This window comes from Neodiprion virginianus, chromosome 4, assembly GCF_021901495.1.
Source record: "Neodiprion virginianus isolate iyNeoVirg1 chromosome 4, iyNeoVirg1.1, whole genome shotgun sequence".
In the NCBI taxonomy this organism is placed as follows: Eukaryota; Metazoa; Arthropoda; class Insecta; order Hymenoptera; family Diprionidae; genus Neodiprion; species Neodiprion virginianus.
In genome coordinates this window covers 38,688,612-38,704,509 of record NC_060880.1, presented here as the reverse complement: position 1 = coordinate 38,704,509, position 15,898 = coordinate 38,688,612, and the positions used below count along the sequence as shown (strand labels likewise).

Below are 15,898 nucleotides of genomic sequence, written 5' to 3'. Positions count from 1 at the left end.
GTTCTAATAAGGCGAAACCTTCCGCGAATTTAAAACAATTTTCTAACAATTACCGTACATCTATTTCCTGGTATAAGATAACGATTTAGACTGTTATACTATGGTGAACATATGCTATTGATTTGTAAGTGTATTAATATGTACATATAATCAAAAAATTTATATACTGCGCAATAAATTTGGTGAGAAAACATTATCCATTCATGACTGAATGAACCGCCGCCTCGAGTAGCTATTTCTGTTATTTACATTTATTATTGGAATGATTATATAGATAGAGCAACGAACCAATAATTTCCCTATTACATTCCGATTATACGACAGCGCCGCTTCTACCTGTCCAGCCTACATTTAATACAGTGACGAAGCATTCCGTGACATATCATTTATACCTAGGTATAAGCGTCGGCGACAGTCAATTATGATGAATCACGTATAAAGCAGCTGGTTGCACACAGGTTTAACGTACAGAGTACAACCATTCAATTTTGGTGGAAGTACCTGCAGGGGGGGGGGGGAGAAAATACCCAAGTTTGGCTATGAATTTGAATATCTGAACTTGTCGTTACCCCCCGCGTTTCCTAATTTTCGTGCAAACGCAGGGCCTTCCGAACAAGCCCGAGGTATATGTATACTTATATCGTACATACGGTAAGGGAACGGCACCGAAGCCGCCGAATAGAAGTGGATCACGTCATTGGGTCGAATCGAGCGCTACTCGGGGCGGAACCTAGGGACTTTTAGACTCGGGGGTTGGTGGCGGTGGCGCCGAGTGGGGCACGGCTGCAGCAGTGTCGAGAGCTCAGTACGGAAACTCGGTTGCACCAAACAACTACGAGGCGCGTCCCGAGGCTCGCGGTCGGTAGTGATCGAGTCTCGCCCGGCGGCTGCTCCGCGATTATTCCCAGCATTTCCCACCGAATCGCGGTGCCTTTTTCTTTCATTCGTGCGCGTGGTGTGTGCTGTGCGACAAACGAGACTATCAGCCTCAACTCCGCCCGCCCAGTCCGTGAAATCTGTGCACGGCGTGATGACCGCAGCGTTTTCAACGCTCTGAGTGCGACGGAACCAGCCGACGACTGACATCTCAAAGCCACTTCCCGGGATCATGGCGTGAGTAGAAAATTTAACCGTTCTTATCGGAACGAAACCGCACTGCCCATTCGATAATCAGGTTGAGAACCCCGGCGCCAATTTTATCCGCCCGTACGAATCGCCCTCCCGGCGATCGGACCGCCGCTCTTCTACGTTTTTCCGTCTCGCTTCGGGCTATCGTCATCGTCCCTTTATCGCCGATCCCCGTTTTCAGACCGAGATTCCGCTGTCTTTTTCCCTGCCACCGCCGTCGACGCCTCGCTTGTCATCGCTAGGCAACGTGAAAACAGAGAGCACGATCAAACGTGAAACGAACGCCGTTCAGGCTTACTTGACACGAAATTGGAAGAGAATCGAGAAGTCAGTCTCCTGTTTCCTGCTTTACTCGCGCGATTACGCCCCAAGTTCAGCGAGCCGTTTGTTCTTTCACCGGACCCAGTTTTATTCGCGATTTTATGCACTAGACAACTTATGGAAAAATGGAAATCGATCGATCGATACGCGGTCGCGGAGAAACACGGAGAAGAATGTGACAGGAATGGAGGAATTTTTTTCGCCGCAATGACCAAACAGCCGATTCGGTGAAATTCAGCAGCCAACATTTTCCCCATTGCTCCGAGTAGCTTTTTACTTTTTTCGCTCACCGCTGGTCATGATCATCCTTGTCTTGTTTCACACGTCTCGGTTCTTCTCACCTTCCCTCGACATCGACGTCGGGCTTCCTCCTTCGGGGAGGTAAAAACAGGATCATGAATAATTATTCAACTAACTCCGTTTACGCCCGAGCCACGAGAATCTCGGATTTTTATTTCTAAGCTTACAGCAAGTATGAAAGATACTCCGTTTATTACCGTCCCTCATTATTTTCACACCCTCATCTTATCTCCGAAAACTACATGATCGATATCAGAGTAAGAAACTGGACCAAGTTTCGTCTCCCGGAATGAGAAAACCCAAATTTTAGGTATTTTTAGTAATCGTTGAACTCGTCGATCAATCGATCGCTGAAAACTCAAGATTTTCGGTGAACACTGCCTGAGACGTGTTCTTCATCTGGGAATATTAACCCAGCTGCAACTCGAGCAGCAGTTCTCTAACATCCTTTGAGCGACCAGCGAACCTCTGTCAGTGGCGGTGCTGGCCGGTGGTTCAGGACGATCGATTTTTACGACAGAGACGGTCTCTCCGAGCTAGGAGTTGTGCACGTTCTATACTCGCCACTTCGTACATATGCATGTATGGTACATATGTACGTCGAGAGGCAACATCATCCACTTCCGAGTCTGCCGGTAACTTGCGATTTCGGATAATAATTTCGTGGGGAAACACAGTTTTCATCAAGTTTGCAAAATTGGATCATAAAAGATTATACGAGAAGTAAATAACAATGATAAAAAACAAAAGGCGATCAAAAAGAGAAAGAATCCTATTCGAGCTTCCGGCTCGGCGTAAAATTCTTCGATTAGAAAGAAAAGATTTTGAATTTATTCCCTTGCGCTGAACAGAATAGAATTGCATCGACAATCTTACCAAAATTCTTCACTTATAACCCTGAAGAGTCGGAGTTGTGAAACTGTGGAAAATGTGGAGAGAATATGCTTCACTGAATTTTCATTGTCTTTCGAATTTCTTTGTCTTACTCTACACCCAGCAGCACTACGACACTGATCAGATAAACACTGTATTTCTTGTGAATAAAAGATAAATCGGTGAACATCACATTTGTAGGAAAAAAAAAAAAAAAAACGAACTTTGGAAAGGTTGTACGTAAAAATGTTCTCCAACTTCAATAGCTCGTGTTCAATCACAGTGATAAAGCTACCTATGCAATACTGCAGAATGTGGTTTTCCAATGCCGCACGAAAGTTTTACCCTATCCCGTTCGAATGTGTGTGTACGTATATATATTATATGTATAGGTATATTATATACGGATTCAGAAGCCTCTGCGAATCACATTTTTGCTCTCGAAAATATTCACGGATGAACGTGTGTACATCAAAAACTTGACGCTGTATTTTTACCCCGCGGTCTGAAAAGAGCCCATTGAAACAATTTTCTCCCCGCTATGTTCACGGATGATTGAAAAAAATTGACACTCAGCTGTATTAAAAAATAGAATGAAAAAAAAACCCTAGATTTTGGCTTTCCAACCCTGCAGTTACGCTATTTTCTCTCAGGTACCGCAAGAGGCGTATTTTTAGCAAAGTCGTCAGTCGACGACACGGTTATAGGATAGCTAGGCACACGACGTCGAAGAAAGTTCGGGATTTGAACCTGATCTGATCGAGCGCCTCGTCTTCATCCTCGTCGTCGTGAATCTATGATAAAAAAAAGCGGTTTCCTGCCCTGCCCTACCTATTTAAACAACAACGGTACCAACCATAAGGTAGAGAGTTTGTTTTTCTTTTCGCCAATGCTTACGATTCGTAATCGTAATTTTTTCCCGTCACACTCGTCGTCGGGTATTCTAAAATTGTTTTCCTCCCGACTGAATCCACGTGAAAATCGAATCGATGATCCGATGTCTCTCTCCTGGGCACAAGCTAGTTGGAGTTAGTAACGCTGACGTAGGTATTATCGAAATGATCTTACGACGAAAGAACGATTCTTCGTAGAAAACGTTATTACGTTACGAACTTCGTGCCTCTTCTTCCTGCTCCGTCATCGATGTCATCGTTCCAGGCCACCTTGTAGAAATCCGTATCTACTGCCACCAACTTCTTGCTGTAAGTAGGTCGCGCATTTGAGTCGACTGTGTGTGCCTGTGTGTGTGTGTGTGTGCGTGTGCGTGTATCTGGAAAACGCGACACGACACGACGAGGACGAGCAGCATCGTCAATAGAACCGAACTGACGTGTAGGTATAACGCCATGACCAACAACGCCGTCAGGGAACAGCCCTGCTATCGCTGAAAGTGCCGATGGCCTGAACACCACTGCAGTGCATCGACAAGGGAGTCCATTTTGATGTGGTGCGAGATCTTTCTTATTGTTAGCAGCGTCGAGTAACTCATTGTACTATCTGAAGTTTGGAATTGAATGAGGAAAGAGAGAGAGAAAGGAAAAATCGAAGAGATATACCTACTCGGGACGTTCGTTTCAGGAGAACGCACCTGGAGAATTTTTCTTTTTTTTTTTTTTCTTCTCGAACTAGATCGAAGAAAACAGGTATGCAGTCGTCAAACAAGATTGAGAAAGTTTCGATAAAATTCTTGGCGTAAACACTGCTGAGGAGGAATAAAACAATTGTGCTTCTTGAACGTTAGAAAGAAAAGAACCGTAAGGTGATTCTTGCAATATTGTAGATACGTGTATTGGAATGTGTGATGGGATCCAAATGTGGGCGTGAAAAGTCCCTAGGGCTTCTGTATTCACGAACAGCGCTATATTGGTGCCGACTTTTTTCTCGTAAGCAGATTCAAGTCAACCATTCCAAGCCTTGTCTTTAATCTAAATTTGTAATTTCCAACTCGAAATGTTGAAGGAAAACTGATGAAAAATTACTGGCCGAGGTTAAGTGATCTCTTTCGACATCGAAAAACAAAGCAAGAAAAATAAACACACAGACGTTACTTGATTTATGAAATTTTAATTCGTAACGTTAATGTAAAGATGCAATTTTACGGATATTGTAGCTCGCAACATCTTCACGACTCTCTGAAACTCAACAAATCGTAATCGAGGCAAATCATGTTCATATTCTAGTCAAATTTTAACTCGTTTAATGTCATTCCGAAGTTGTAAAATAGTGATTTGGTGTTCGGTGTTTGGTAACATTAACGTTACCATAACTTCAACATTGTCTCGATTTCCACCTACGATTTTCACAAGATTGAAGTTAGTAACGTTATCATAACGAAACATTGGGAAAGAATATCACTATCTATGATTTCGAAATACGAGTGTGTTTTGTTTTATCACGGTTTACTGAATGTCAGACAATTTCAAAATCGCAGATTAACGCTTTTTCCCTAGCATGAATCGTTACAATAACGTTCCTAACTTCGATATGATCGATTTTCGAACACTGACCTATAAAAGACCGGACGAAGATGACGAGCGTGAAGTCAGCAACGTTAAAGTTTCACCCAAACGCCAAACAAAAGTAACGATCACGATATCTTGAAACTTTTTAGAGACCTCGAAGCAGTTTAGTTACAAGATATCACGTGCTTCTAATTTAATTACGGCCAACCGCGACCGTAAAACGATCCTCTTCAAAAATTTCAGTCGTTCGACGGAAAAACCGATCGGCTGCAAGGAAGAAAAAGAGATAAATAACGTAACTCGCCGATACACACACGGTGTGTGAAATTCGTTCGGTATCTGTTGGCCTCTGAGCAACAAGCAGGCAGCAGCGAAGGTGGACAGACGGAGGATCAACCGAGTAGCGGGCAGTGTAGTGGGCCACACAGCCATAGGTGGTCTGTTATATAGGAAACGGTATTTTGGTCAGCCTTGATACAGTATACACGTCGCGTGTGCTGCAGCAGTGGTCAGTCGAAGTTGAAGCAGTACTGTCTGCCTACCTACCTACCTATCCACCTACTCCCACCTTCGGTCTCCGCTGTTAGCCAGATCTAAAACATGCACTTGTCCCAGTACCGTCGGACAATTGTGATACGCGTACCAATGTTACTAGGCACCTCTTCGTTCATCCATCCGTGAGAATCTTATTGTTAGATGGTTAATTTTAGTCCCACGGACCGTTGCGGCGCGCATTGGTAACACCCCGGGGTGTATGAGGTGGTATTTGGTTATATAGGTTGAAAAGTACGTAGCGCACGGATGGATTGAAGTAAAATCGTCAATTCTTAACATGAATTTCATTGTCGGTCGTAACAGACCATCCTGGCAATTGAGAGTAACGATTTTTCATAAAAAGCATATCGTCGAGTTTTAGTTACCAAATTCAAACTCATGCGGGACTCGGCAGGGCGTCGCTTCGTAATGTAATGAGTTTAGAGTGAAGTTCCAGGCCACATTTTCAAACTTTTGTAGCAGCAGTCAGTAAGTGGCTAACTTCACTCGCCTTTCCTCCTCGTCCTCCTCCTCCTCCTGACGCTACTTCTAACCGTGTAACTATCTATAAACTGCAAATTTAGACGCGCCCTTTGTCCGTAATCTATGCAACGTTCAGTACTTCAACTATATTTATATTATAACATTGTTGCGCTGCGAGGTTTCTGTGTTATTACACACTTAGGATGAATGGATCGATGGAACCATACTGAAGATAGTAACGTTAATATAGCGAAATATTGAAACTAAAATCATTGTTTCGAAAGTTTGGAAATACTTTAAATGAGTTTAATTTTCAAAATCTGAATATACTTTGCTTTTTAAAAACAGATTTCTCAATTTGAGACGATTATACATTTGCGAAATTATTATTTTTTTTTTTCCTTTGTCACGAACTTCACTCTCTTTGGGATTAGATGGATAGCTCCGCTGCTGCATCGTTGGCGTCACCGTCACCTACTTTTTTTCTCAATACGATTTGGCTCCGTGACGTCACGTTGCCAGAATTTTTCTTCGTGCGCAGTTTTTTTCGACACTGTACCGTGAATCGGGTTACTAATCGTCGAAATCATGTATTACACTATTTTCTCTTTCTTTACAATCAACAATGACATTTTTATCTTGACAGACTAGCTAGTCACTGTTACAAAAGCCGTTCAGTGGTAATTATACTGTTATAGAACACCGTTTTTTTCATGACCATTCTCACGTCCAATTATTACTCTCTCTCTCTCTCTCTCTCTCTCTTTCTCCACTCATTTTTCATTCTTCTTTCATTTGCTCGTAGCGTACTCGTGAATCGTTATTCCTACACCTAGGTATCGAGATTAATCAAATCTAACGTATTACAGAAGCGAAAAAGAAATTTGAAGAAAAAAAAACAAAAAAAAAAAAAAAAAACAACAGACACACGAAAATGTACTTATTCCGATATGTCCGCCACTTTTGGTTATAATACGTTGTACGTAAAATACTTTTGCCGTCTTCACACCTAGCAGCTCCGAGCTTATTACTACATACAATGTATCACGCATTTTGGCTGTTACTAATGTTATTTACAGTAGTTGTCTATGTACACCTTCGTCGGCGCGGGAGGGTAAGAAACGGAAGGTAATGTGTAAATTACCGTATCTGTTATACATATCAGTTCGTCTGTCCGTCTTAACGGTAAATTTCAACAGTCACGCATTGCCCGTATTATGTACACGCCTGTTACATACCTACATGTATATTACACATATCCTATACCTACCTACGTTTAATGTACATGATTATGTTCACATACCCACACACATATTGAGAAGAGAACTCTTCAAACGTACTTGAGCGATTTATTTATCACCTGCGCACTTTGAGCTGGACATAAATACAAAATGTACATATGTGTATATATATAATAGACAGAAGTTGCGAAGAAGGATATTATTGGTTTAACACTCTTGTCTCGATTTAGAATTTGAACGAAATTGAATGGAATGAAATAAAAAAATCATTTCTGGTAACAATTGCAAGATGTTACGTTATATGATCAATTTGTATAATATATTTACGACTTTTTATACGTGGTTAAATTTTCTCACAAGTCTTACGGTAAAATCTTTTCTTTCTTATTTTTTTTTTCAATTTGCATCCATATTTTGACACGTGCAACGTTATCCGACGAATATTTCAATGTTTCTAATATTGCCAATCGTAAAAGAAAAAAAAAAAAATACCTACGTGTACAACACATTTATACGTAATGTAGAATGTTTACAGATAATTATATAACTAAAAAATTCCCCAGAATTTAATGAATTCCCTAGAAAATTTCTTTAACTATTTTCATTTTTTAACACGATCGAAAAATATAGTTCTAGGTAGAAAATGAAAATTAGTTTTCTAGCCGTTACCGGAAAGTCTACTATCCGTTACTATTCTATCTCATTACGATCACTTTCGCTATATTTTCTTGCAACTGTTTGGAAAATTTAACGCTCGTGCAACGATAAATCGACGTTAAAGCATCGTTTAACTAAAAAAGTATAGTAAACCTCAGAAACTGATTTTGCGTTGCGATTACCAAAAAAGGATCGACGATAGCGCAAAATTGGTATACACTTTCTGCCTACCTGTACATAATATAATCTATTACACATAAACCTACTTAGGTTAGGCTGTGCGTATGCGGTAAATCAGGCGTTGTTTTTCCGGCGTCGGGACGTCAGACGTCTGGTTTTAAAGGTTGTGCGTCGGGTTTCGGGGCGACGGATGAAGGATGCGAGGGAACAGAATTATCATCCCGGATTTTCCTTCTATCTGCTGCGCATCCTCATCTCGTTATATACATATATATATATATATATACTAGCAGCCCATCCCGGCTTCGCACGGGCATATAATAATATTAAGTAATAATATAAATGTTATTTTTCTAGAAACTCACTGTAAACATTGTGTATTTTCTTTTATTATATTATTATATGCCCGTGCGAAGCCGGGATGGGCTGCTAGTTATGCTGTTAAAATGTAGCTTATATGACACGTTCGTAGATTTACCATAGCAGCGCCATCTATTGATTACTTACTCAACCCAGTCGAAAGGTATCGACATCTGTTAGAATCATTCGGAGTTAACAGATAATTGTGACTGTCAAATAATAACAGACAAATAATTAGCAATATATTATAATTGCGACTATAATTTGAGATTTAAACTATCCTATCTCTCAAGTTGGATCGAACTGCACATGGTGTGCGTATTTTATTATAATCGGTTAAGTGGTTTAGGAGTCCATTGAGGACAAACATCGTGACACGAGATTTATATATATTAAGATATATAATATATATATATATATATATATATATATATATATATATATATATATATATATATATATATATATATATATATATATATATATATATATGCGTTGGCTCGTCTCTAACCTGCCGTTTCGATCGCGAGTTTTGACGACCTGATTTCAAATTCAACGCGACTCTCACGTGCGGCGCCCGAGTTCTAAGGGTGTATTGTACGTACATAACAGTACAGTCGTGAGGAAAAGATAAGGTATTTACTGAAAATCGACGAAATAGGGACGGAAAGAAACAGACCAAATATCAAACAATAATTGAACAACGTCAAATCAAATCTTTACGCGATATTGCAATAACTTGATTGACTTGGAGCAGAATTAATAAAGTAAGGAATATATATCGCAATTCTAAAACTTTAAATTTTTAACGAAAATTATAATACAATAGCACTAATTTCACTAATTTTATTATTCTTCACGAATCCGTCGAAATTGATTGTAGATAAAGAAGAAGATAAGATAAAAAACAATATATTTGATAAATCGTTGCAATTTCATAATTTAATTTTTTTCTTTTATTTATATTGTTATTAATCGGACGAGTTTACGAGAAGAGAAATTTTTACAGTAAACCTGTTTTCTAATATTTATATACGCAAAATTCTCGCTCCGACGAACGTAATTCAATTATTATTATGTTTTTTTTTTTTTTATTTTCCTTTGTCTTTTACTTTCGCAATTTTTTCTTTTCTTCTGTTTGAAGCGTGCGTGTAACACGTGACCACAATTTAACCGATGATGTGACGCTTTATTCGCATTGTTTTCTATTCTTGTGTATCGTATCGTATCGTTATTCAATCATCTTGAACGATTATACAGATATATTTGCAAAACGATTTCAAGGTGCAACTTGGAAGTTTCTTCCAACAGGAAAAAAGTCAAGGAATTTCGAAAATAAGATTGGAATGTTGAGTCTGTCGAAGCAATAAACTCGTTCTTATATACAAAGTACTGTCTAGCTTAGAAAGAAAACACAAATTGCACTAAAAATTTTATTTTTTCGCACCGTTTCGTACATTTTATATACAAGGATATTACTTGATACCAAATCTTGTTTCGTTTTTATTTCTTAGGGAAAATCGTAGGTAGTTGTTTGTAAATTGATAGTCAGACAGCAAGTTAGTTACTAATTAATATTGAAGATATTAGTATTAATGTGTTGAAAAAGATTGTCATTAATCAGCGGTATATTTCGTGAAAGGTTACTGAAAAAAAAAATAATCGTATTCTCAGAGGCTGGAATACCTGGAAAAATCTCGGAAAGGAATTTCAGGTTCGAAAAAGCGTAATAATCCTGTTTTTAATTCCTGTATTTTACACGATTATCGCAGGTTTGAAAATGTTTTCTCATTCATCTGCAATAACAATGAGGTTTCAGGAAAAACTTGTGTTTTTTTTTTTTTTTTTTTCTCTTCCATTCGTTGCTATTATTCAATTCGGCGCCAACAGCGTCGCGAATACGGTGAAAATTCGCACGCGAATAATAAATTGCACGTCGTCGTCTCGTTGGTTGGCAAAACGTTTTTCAACGTAGCGACTCCACGCGCGAAATCGGCACGCCTCTCTACGCATCTACGTTATTTTACACGCGTAACGCACGTTCGCACACACTTATATTCTGCACACCAATCGTCGTCGTGGTCGTCGTCGTGTGGGGGCAACGTGCGTTGTTGCTGGTTTTGTTCACAGCGTATGCAGATGTACGTGCTACACGACCACGAGCCTATGGCTGTTCCATTTACCGAGCGAGAGACTCCCTGGCTTGTACGTATATGCGTACCGCCGTTTTTTACACATTGAGAAAAATTTCATTTGTCATGGTAGCTAGAAAAGTTGAGTAAAACAGGTATCGTTGAAAAAAACTTGTTTGAATATCGTTGGAATTACGAAAAACGAGGTACCCGTAAACATTTTGCGCATTTTTCGATTGTGGTAAAAAATGAAAATAGTTAAGGACTGAGCGGTAACCGGAAATAAAAATTTCTCTCGGTGTAGCTGTACAAGTGACATTATTCACCCAGAGACCAGAATACGGGATCTTACTGCTTAGCATCATTTTGATCCGATTAAACATTACAGGTATAAAAGTTCGATATTACGTTACGAAGTATGTATCGTACATGTGTAAGAACCATGATGCGAGGAAACAAGGCGTGTCAGAACCGAAGATCGATTTTCGCTCAGTCTGCGCGTATCCAAGATGAGGTCAAAGAATTCACGAAAATAGGTTACTCGTTTATTTCCGTACATACTTTTGGCTGAAAATGACAGTTTTTGCGGTCAAAAGTTGCGAACATAACGATATAAACACTAAAGGAGAAAGTATCAAGCCTGTATGACGTCATCGTGGATATGTTTTGTGATTAGTTCAACTAAAGCGTTTATGCGCGTTGTTTTATCTTATTTGCTCGCATCGTGGTAAGAACTAAAAAATTATCGATTTATTTGAATAATAAAAAAGAACAAAATCCATCGTTCACCGATTGCCAAATGAATTATTTTTTTTTTTAATTCGATGAAAAATTCAGCAGTGATACAATGTTTTCAAAGAGTTCTGTAAATCGATGCAGAGAAATTTCTTTCGGCTCAAAGATCTTCGTCTCGGATGATCGAGTTTGACGCGGGATGAAAGCTGTAAGCATACCTGCAGGTTTAAGCCAGCGGTGGTTTTAGCTTTATCTGAGAAAAGCTATCCGACTTGTTCGTAACGGTTATTCGAGGCTTCCTGAACTCGCTGTTCGAGAAAATTTTCTCGATCTTGTCGAACCTGAATATTTTGATGTATAAATTATTAATGTTGTGAAAACTAGTTTAGGGAAAGTCGACGGGGAAAGTATTGTGGCAGAGTTCGGAATTTGCATAAAGTAAAAAACGTGAGTGCGGCGAGCGAGGATCTCGTCATGTTTACCAAATTCGACAGGTATAATATTTCAAAAAACATCAACGATAATCACTTTGGAATATACTCGTGGTCGTTGAAATCGGATCATTCGTATTCAGACGAGCATTATGCTCGAATGGCCGGAAGCGATCGGCCCTGGAACTTCCTGCTATTTTATCTATGGATAAACTTAACAGAGCCATGTAGAAAACCTCAAACACGAGGTGTTGTAGTATAATCAGGTGTTTTTTAGGTTCTAATTGGATGCTGTGATGAAAATTTTCCACACCGAGAAAAATTTCATTTTTTACAGTAACTAGAAAAATTCAGTAAAATAGGAATCGTTAAAAAAAACTGTTTGAATATTGTTGGAATTACGAAAAACGAGGTAGGCTTAACCATTTTGCGCTATCGTCGATCCTTTTTTGCTAATTGCAACGCAAAATCAGTTTCTGAGGTTTACTCTACTTTTTTAGTTAAACAAGGCTTTAACGTCAATTTATCGTTGCACAAGCATGAAATTATCGCAACAGTTGCAAGAAAATCTAGTAACAGCGATCGTAGTGAGAAATAATAGCAACTAGACTTTCCGGTAACGGCTAGAAAACTGATTTTCATTTTCTACCTGGAACTATATTTTTCGATTGTGGTAAAAAATGAGACGGCTAGAAAATCAAGTTGTTTTTATCTGGTTGGGATAGAAGTGATTGATTTTTTATGTAATACCTCAAAACGATGTCGAGATGTAGCGAAAATTTATCATCTCTTCTTTGCCGGTTTGATCATAAATAACTTTCCATCTTCTCTGGACCATCTCACAGAGAAGCGACAAGTCAGAAATTGTGATCGTGAAGCAATTCACGACGCTCACTGAGATTCGATCGATGATCAGAAACCGACGATGGTTGCGTACCAAACGGTCTCATTCCAATAACCAGGAACTCAAATCCTTTCCATAAAAGAACAACCTAACCGCAGCTAATGACGGTAACGAAGCTCCTCGCGAGAATGGTGGGTGAAATTTTCACCAAGCCCATTTTTCGTCAGTGCAAGAACCGCCTCCGACAGAGTACATTTAGCCGCTGGTCTCTCCGTTCGTCGTCTCACTCTTTTCAATCCTGTTTTTCCCTACTCAGCGAGGTTAAAATCGATAAAAGACACCCCGCTCACCCTGCGGCAGAGGGAATGGATGCCAAGCCTTCCAAGTGACTATACAGGCGCCCAGCTAACGCGGTCGAAGGGAAGGAAGGAAGCGAAATCGTTAAGAGTGACCTTCTCGTTCCTAAGCTTTCTTCGATTACATCTATGAGGAGGGTACTACCGACCTGTGAAAGCTGTGCAATCATCGGGCTTCCCTCATCTTGAATAATTCGGTACAAAGGAACATCCGAGAAAATCAATTAATTAAACTCTCGATTCTCGGTTCAGCTCCGAAGTTAGCCAATGGATACACTGACGGAGTCTTCGGACTCAGGATGCACCTGCAAGAGACGAGAGATTTCGGTCTTGGTCTGCTCAATTGGGTTCAATTCTTATAGTCCAGTGGTCGACTGTAACCACGTGTTACACTACGTCGTGGAAGAATAATGGGTTGTTAACTGCTCGCGCGTATTTGTGCATGTGTCTTTAAACTTGCGAGCATGCAATGCGAATGAACGCAAGTGTAATTTAGGCTGCATCCATGCTGTCTTGAGGCTCTCCTCTAACGAGACGCCAAGTCGTCCCACGCAAACGCGCGAAGTTACCTAAATGTAGGTTATATTAGTGGTTAAGGTACGTGTCACGCGTCAGAATTTCGTCGGTAAGATATCGCAACCCCATGGTTCGAGGATATTGTTTATATGCTGCAACAATCGTGGCCGTGTATCGCTTGAAAAATTCACTAACACACCTAGATTCAGAGGAACAAATGTATAGAACACAGAATTTCGTTGGAACGGTACTTTTGGACAAGGTCCAGGAAAATTGTATCATAGTGTAGATTGAAAAATGACAAATATAAGTGGATATTCTTCATCTCGTTAACTTGCTGACTGGTGTATAACCGCATAATTTGATGATGAATGAAACCCAGGAGTGTAAAATACTGAGGACACGCAACTGGGAATAAGAAAGAGAATAATGAGAGGAAGAATGAGCTGCAGAAGAAAGTAGAGGGGGGCATAATGCTGAAAGCGGTAAAGTATAGATATACCTCGGGGTAGGCGGAAGTTGGTAACCTAGGTCTGGTTTTAGGTGCGAAATAAAAATACAATCGTCTTTCAAGTGAGTCACCGGATCAACGGGGCCTTCTCCTCGTCCTCTTACTCTCTTTTTATGGGCTTCAGAAGAGACTGTTCCAAAGACTGATGTGGGTGGCTGAAACTATAAAAGATGCTTAGTACAATGTACCTACTCGAATAGAACATAGGACTCGGAGATACGGGCAAAGAGTTATAAGAGGATTCCATTTGGGTTAGGAATGACTTCCAAAATGTGAGTTGAAAACCTGTCGGAGTTTTCGTACGACTATGGATGAAAATTGTGTAAAATATATGAAATATATACGATAACGAAAAGATTGTGGCGAAACTGCTCTGATACAGCAGAGCCAGAAAAGGGTCGCGAAGGTCGGTTCGGTCCGATAACGCTTTACGCTCGGAGGCAATGGCTACCGCTCTTGTGTTACTGCTGCTCGTGACGTTGATCATCGTCTCTTTCGCTCGATTGACTTATTCGTTGCTTTGCCGAATCGGATGGATTGCCTATTATATACACGGGCGAATTAGATACCCGAGTAGAAGGGGCGCCGACGCTGACGAAGGGCTGCTTGGACACACCCTCTGAATAGTAGAGTACATTCGCTGCTGCGGAAGACACTCGCAATTTATTGCGTAAATTCAAAATTATCCTTAATACGTTATCCGAAAGACGGTCGTGGTTTTCTTTTTTTTTTTCCTTTTCTTGTTACTCCTCTTTAAGGACTTGAGTCAAGTCAGAAAAGTGATGGAACATAAATGATTAAAAAGTTTCGCTAAACCGAATCTAGTTACATGTGAGTAAAAAAGTACACGTACCTTAAGATTTGATCGACCGCAAACGTTGTCGAGATCTCAATTTTCCATTCGTACTGAATTCTAATGATCAGTTTCTGAGGGGTGAATGAATATTGCCAAGTTGGTTTTAGGCTCAATGTTAGGCGAGTTTATATTCGTTTTTATAACAACTCAGTTTGGTGACTGAGGACCGTGGTTCAGAAAAAAAACTCCAAGAGCCCTGAATTCGAATTGTCAACGCCTGGATGTGCACTAACAACATTAGTAAAGAAATCAGATTATACTATTATTTCATAAAACAAATGTGGCAGCATAGTGTGATGTCATTAACGTTGGATAATAACATGTTTATAGTTGAGATTCAGTGTTACGTAATGTTTTTCTGCAAACCTTTGGCATCTCACGTTTTTCTTTTCCGAAAAATTGTCAACCGGACAGTAAGTCCTGAAATTTGGAAACTTGTTGTTCAAGCTCGATTACAATGTCGTTCGGTCTAACGAAATTGGAGGAACCATATACATAGATATAAATAGCTCTGGCCGTTCACCCAATCACTGCATAATATGTTACTCTTGCGAAATTCAAATTATACAACAGCAATGGTTTTATAGTATAACTAGCAGCCCATCCCGGCTTCGCACGGGCATATAATAATATTAAGTAATAATATAAATGTTATTTTTCTAGAAACTCACTGTAAACATTGTGTATTTTCTTTTATTATATTATTATATGCCCGTGCGAAGCCGGGATGGGCTGCTAGTTATGCTGTTAAAATGTAGCTTATATGACACGTTCGTAGATTTACCATAGCAGCGCCATCTATTGATTACTTACTCAACCCAGTCGAAAGGTATCGACATCTGTTAGAATCATTCGGAGTTAACAGATAATTGTGACTGTCAAATAATAACAGACAAATAATTAGCAATATATTATAATTGCGACTATAATTTGAGATTTAAACTATCCTATCTCTCAAGTTGGATCGAACTGCACATG

At 39.7% G+C, this 15,898-nt stretch overlaps 1 protein-coding gene across 2 annotated transcripts in view; it reads left to right on the top strand.

The window, feature by feature from the left end:
- The first annotated feature begins 817 nt into the window (after window positions 1–817).
- LOC124301898 (uncharacterized) overlaps window positions 818–15,898 on the top strand; it is a 56,519-nt gene continuing 41,438 nt past the window's right edge. For both annotated transcript variants that reach the window (XM_046757458.1, XM_046757457.1), the window contains exon 1: window positions 818–1,113. The gene's annotated coding sequence lies outside the window, so the exon portion shown is untranslated. The remainder of the gene's footprint in view (window positions 1,114–15,898) is intronic.